This window comes from Lathyrus oleraceus, chromosome 5, assembly GCF_024323335.1.
Source record: "Lathyrus oleraceus cultivar Zhongwan6 chromosome 5, CAAS_Psat_ZW6_1.0, whole genome shotgun sequence".
NCBI classification, from domain to species: Eukaryota; Viridiplantae; Streptophyta; class Magnoliopsida; order Fabales; family Fabaceae; genus Lathyrus; species Lathyrus oleraceus.
Window position 1 is genome coordinate 628,198,586 of NC_066583.1, and position 5,812 is coordinate 628,204,397.

The 5,812-nt window shown below is 35.0% G+C and overlaps 1 long non-coding RNA gene across 1 annotated transcript; it reads right to left on the reverse strand.

The window, feature by feature from the left end:
- Window positions 1-3,568: 3,568 nt before the first annotated feature.
- Window positions 3,569-5,599, reverse strand: LOC127087299 (uncharacterized). Its single transcript, XR_007789826.1, has 2 exons — window positions 4,750-5,599; window positions 3,569-3,902 (listed from the first exon to the last, which is right to left on the reverse strand). It is a non-coding gene; the product is annotated as an uncharacterized LOC127087299 (long non-coding RNA).
- Window positions 5,600-5,812: the final 213 nt, after the last annotated feature.

Here is a 5,812-nt window from a genome sequence, read left to right on the forward strand (position 1 = left end):
CATGTCTATGTGCTATAGATCCAAACACCCTCAGATGACTCAATCTAGGCTTGACACCAGGCCAACATTCTTCTGGCGTGATTCCTTCTAGCTTCTTCGTCAGACATCTGTTCAGGATATATGTCGCAGTCGACACAGCTTCTCCCCATAATTCTTTGGGTAGATGCTTGCCTTTTAACATACTTCTAACCATATTCATAATGGTTCTATTATTCCTCTATGCGACTCCATTCTACTATGGAGTGTAGGGTGGCACCACCTCATGAACAATCCCTTCTTTCACACATAATACGTCGAAGTATTTCGACACATATTCTCCACCACCACCAGTTCTCAAAATCTTGATCTTTTGAACGCTCTGTCTTTCGACCATAAATTTAAACTTGGCAAATACCTCGATCACTTCACTTTTCTTCTGGATCAGGTAAGACAACAATTTTCGATTGAAATCATATATGAACGTAACAAAGTATTTGTTACCTCCAATCGAATCCACCTGGAGAGGACCACATACATTAGAGCATATGACTTCAAGAATTGCCTTCGATCTGCTTCCTGCATCCTTACTGAAGATGTTCTTATGCTGCTTCGCCTGCACGCATTCTTCACACACTTTGTTTGGAATTTCGATTTCTGGTAATCCTGAAACCATATTTCTTCTCTTCAAATCTCTGATGTCTTTGAAATTGAGATGGCCAAGTCTATAATGCCATATCCATTCATCTCTGTTGGCTGCTATTGCAAGGCACTTATGCTCCATCACATTTAGTTCAATCTTGAAGGTTCTATTCTGAGACATTGGATCCTTCAAGATCAACCTTCCATTTGAGTCGAGAACTCTCATCATCTTGTCTCCGATCGACACCTTGTAGTTCTTTTCGACTAACTGCCGTATGCTGAGCAAATTTCTATTCATGCCTAGTATGTACAACACATTTGAATTTACTAACCTCTTGCCATCTTTCCTCATAATCAGAACATCACCAACACCTTCAGCTGCTAGAGTGTTGTCATTTGCAAATTTCACCATGTTCTTCATTGAGGGTTTTATGTTGACAAACCAATTTTTTCTTCCAGACATGTGTGATGAGCATCCTGAGTCCGAGTACCACTGGTCCTTGAATCTCTCTTCATCTCTTGTTGTAACCATCAATAATGTCTCTTCTTCTTCATGTTTCGCCAGCTTTGCATACGTTTCTTGAGTCTTCTGCTTTTCTGGACAATCCTAAGAATAGTGACCATACTTATGACAATTGTAACACTGAATGTGACTCTTATCTGGATTTTGACCACCACCTCTTCCTCTACCTGCAACAACACCTCTTTGGTTACCTTGGTTCTAGGGTTTTCTCTGATTCAACCAGTTTCCTTCTTGCTGATTTCGACCAGTCGAATTGTTGTAGCCTCATCTGCCTTTGTTGACATTCCAGTTTCCTTTGCCTTTTCTTTCTTTTGTTGATTGAGCTTGCAAAGCCATATTACTATTCGACTTTCATGCAGCTCTTTCAGCCATTCTTTGTTCATGAGATTCGAGTGTCCCTTGAAGCTCTTCCTCTGTCAGTTTTGATAAATCTTTCGACTCTTCTATGGCTACTACCACGTGGTCGAACTTTGGAGCCAACGTGCTCAAGATCTTTCAACAACAAATCTTGATGTCAACACTTCTCCATATACCTTGATTTGATTCACTAGTTTTGTAACCTTGGTGAAGAAATCAGTTATGTTTTCATTGTCTTCCATCTGAAGCAATTCATATGTCCTTTTGTGAGTTTGTAACCTCGCCTCTTTCACCTTCTATGCGTCTCCAAACGATTTCTCCATAATTTTCCATGCTTCTTTCGTTGACGCTGCATCGCTAACCTTTTCAAAGTTATATGCATCAACACATTGATGGATTATAAAGAGAGCTTTATAATCTTTCTTCTTCAATTCTTTATGTGCAACATTTCCTTGTCTGTCGCGACTTCTGCAAGTGTTGCTACTCCTTCCTTCACAAGATCCCAAAGATCTTGATAACAGAACACAACCTTTATCTGCTTGCACCAATTCTTATAATTGTTGTTCTTGAGAATCAGATGATTTGCTGGAAAATACCCGTTTGGATGATTCGTTACCATGGTGATTTTCTTCCCACAAATCGATTAAACCGAAGCTCTTGATACCAGGTGTTGGAAATCCCCTAAAACCTATGGAGAATTTTAATCAATCTTATGAATAAGATTGTTATTACCCACACAATATAAATGAAACGAGAAGAATAATTGAGAAAGAAAGAGTGTAAAGAACAATGAATGAGAAGAGTAATAAAATTCTACATAGTTTCTCTCTGCCCACAAACTGTGGAAAACTTCTTATTCACTTTGCAACTGCAAAATACTGTGAATACAATGTTATGAATACTCTATTCACTTCATTACAAAAATAAGGGTTACTCCCTCTATTTATATATTTAGGTTAACTTGGACCTCAAGGTAAAGTCCAAAACTATAAAAGCCCAAAATAGCTAACACTACTAAAATAGGCCTAAATCGAATTCTTGTGTGAAACAACATGCTTCGACACTTCGACACACTAACACAACTCAACATACTAGATGGTTCTACATTTCCTTATTCTGTTGAGCAACCTACTTCGACACAAGGAATTACAACTCAACATATTTACAATAAAAATTCTCTCCCTCCCCTCCCCTCCCCTTTCATATTTTAAACCAAATATATATAATTAAAAATTTTGCCCCTCCTTTTTCTTCCCTTCACCTCTCCTTTTGATAAAAGTTTCTTCTCTACCCTATTAGGATAAGTTAATATCAATATTAAGTTTTACATATTAGGGGTCTTGTTTTTTTTACTTAAGTGATTATAATTGTTGATGTGTTTGGATGCATTAATCCTTCAACCTTTTTTTTGAGTCCAAAATCCTTCGACTATTTTATAAAGTTGTGGTTGCTACTAATACAAACACAAATATAATTTAATTAATCAATTTAAGTAATAAGAAAATTACCCCAAAAATATAAACTTCATCTTCGTATTTTTACTCTTCCTTGAGTCACTATCTTTCTTCTTAGGATCATCAATATTTTTTATTAACTTTTTCTTTCCCTATATCTTATTTCTCATCAAATTTAAAATTTTAAAATTAAAATAACTTGAAAAAGTAGAATTCAGATAAACATATTAAATTCTAACTTTTCTAAACTTATTTTCAAAATTCTTTCTTCAAGGAAAAGTATATGAATAACAAGTAATATTAGAGATTAACACGGAACCGTACAAGGAAGACAACTGGATGATAACAATGAGGTGGTGGTAATCTCAAATCTCAATGCAGACAAACAATCACCACTGCAACATTTTGGAAACTTGCACATAAAACTTTGGCATATATCAATCATAACCATGCTTTGAATTTCAACATAATCTTCATCAAACCGTCAAGAAAAAATTGTAACATTAGAAGCCGCGCCTTCAATTATATGTTATTTTAGAAATTTATGATCTAACTACCAGACATTTGATAGAAAATGAACTTATTCAACTTTAGTATTCATAGAAGGAAACAAGGGTGAGCAATAAACATATATTAAAACTTATGCAACTGCAAGAATATCTATTATAGAGTTTTGCATCCTTACACGATAATATAGAGTTTTGCATCCTTACACGAATAACAGTTTAGTAGAGAAACCAACAAAACAAATAGTTAGTGACAAATTCACTAAATTTCTACAAAGGTCTCAAAGAAACAAAACAAAAAAAAACATCAAAAGGACCACAAATTCCGGCAGATTTCTCTCCTCTTCTCCTTTCTTCTTATCATACTGCAAGCAACCACCAATAACGTCAAATGTGCTTGAAGTTGGGGTTGTTGTCCTAGGATTCAAAATGGACCCATAGTACCTATTAGAGAAATATCAAAATGCAATGGAAAAAATGAATGCATAATTCTCCAAATTGCATCCTTTGTGAAATAAAAATCATTCAACACAATTAATATCATCAAACACAAAAGAATAGCTGACATATGATCATTTAACAGTATGCTAGCCTAAACCATCATAAAAGAAATACACATACATACAATCTAGTATTATGAGAGGACAGTGATTTCAAACAACATAAAACAATAGCATAAGTTCCAACAAATGAATTAATGAAGAGTGACTTAGTTTCAACCACCGGTCGCAACCAAGCTTTCCATATAAGAATGAGAAAACATCCACAATACATGGTTGGTAATTCTAGTTTTTTCTACTCTATTTTCTCTCCAGTTATAGAGAAATGTCTGCTCTTCATGACTGTTTGATAGTATTATTGTGTCACCATCCTCAGAAAAGCACAACGGATGCAGTCGATAATCATAATTATATCGACGGGATTCATAATCAATTTGAAGGTCTTCATAACTAATATTAAGAAATTGATTCCAAGACTCTTGAACTCCAAATTCCGTCATCATCCATATAGAAAAATGAGTAGTCTTAATATGATAGGAAAAACAAAGACAGTCTTAATATGATAGGAAAAACAAAGACAGTCCCTCAACACACTAATAGTTAAATAGATGGGACGTCAACTAAACCACACGGGGGAAGCAACCTACGGTATGTCTCCGAGCTCAGGTTGAGCGAGATAATCACAAATTGATCCATTTTGGGAACATCTACATCTTCCTCTTGGAAGTTTCAGTCAAAGTATTCACAATTTAAAATGGTCAACCAATTAATAGTGCCACTTAAATACGCACCTTCATTGATACGCTGCTCTCGATGGCGAACCATAACCACATGATATAAAGGAATTATAGGAAAATGTTGAATAATTTTCCAAACATTATCACCAAAACTAAACATTTTCACCTCATTAGGACAAAATGCCACTACTTTGTAAGTGTTGGTTGATTTATCATAACCAAATGCAAACCTGAGATAGTTAGATCGATCTTCTTCAGGATGGGTAATTGAGCCTAATTTTTGAGATATTTTCTTGGTGACCGGATTCCACAAACGAAACCAGGTGTTTCGAGGATAAGGACCATATGGACCGCTACGAGTTCGATAAGAATTAAACAAACAGAGCAATCCATTGACAGAACCGATGACTCGGAAACGACGTTTATTTCTCAGTCGGTGATGAGGAAGAATGGGAATGGTTACAGATGGATTAAGTAGTAAAGTGTTGAGAGGAAAGGGTACGACAGAACAATCTCTATCATAACAATATTGGGTACTGTGTGTGCAAGGCCTGCAGACGATGAGCGCGAGATGGTTGTTTCGTTTTTGGGATTGATGAAGTTGCTTTTTAACAAAAAAAAAAAGGATCAGAGATGAGAAATTCCCATGACTTACAAACACATTTGAATCGCAAAATAGATTTCACCGGAAGGATTGATAAGACTTCTGTGATAAGTTCTTCCGGAAGATCTCCGGGCAACATTTCTAGGAAGACGGGTGGTGATTCAGGTAGGCTCTGCGGTTTTCATTTGATTAAGGAAATTTTATTTTGTGATCTATCTTATAGGCGATAAACATTTTCATTATTTTCTTAAGAATTAAGACTACCTTATGTGTTTTTTTACAAGAATTTAATTAAGTTTGGGTTTAATTTACTCTTTAAGATTTATATTTTGACCAACTAAAACTAGATTAAGTGGATCACTACATATATTTATTATTGAGATTTCAATTTTTTTATTAAATATTTTTATTGACCAAATAAAATAAAATAACATAAAGTCGTCATGATTTTAGACTTTGAAATAAAATTTCACCTTTAATCAACTATTTATTATTATTTGATTTGGTGAAAAT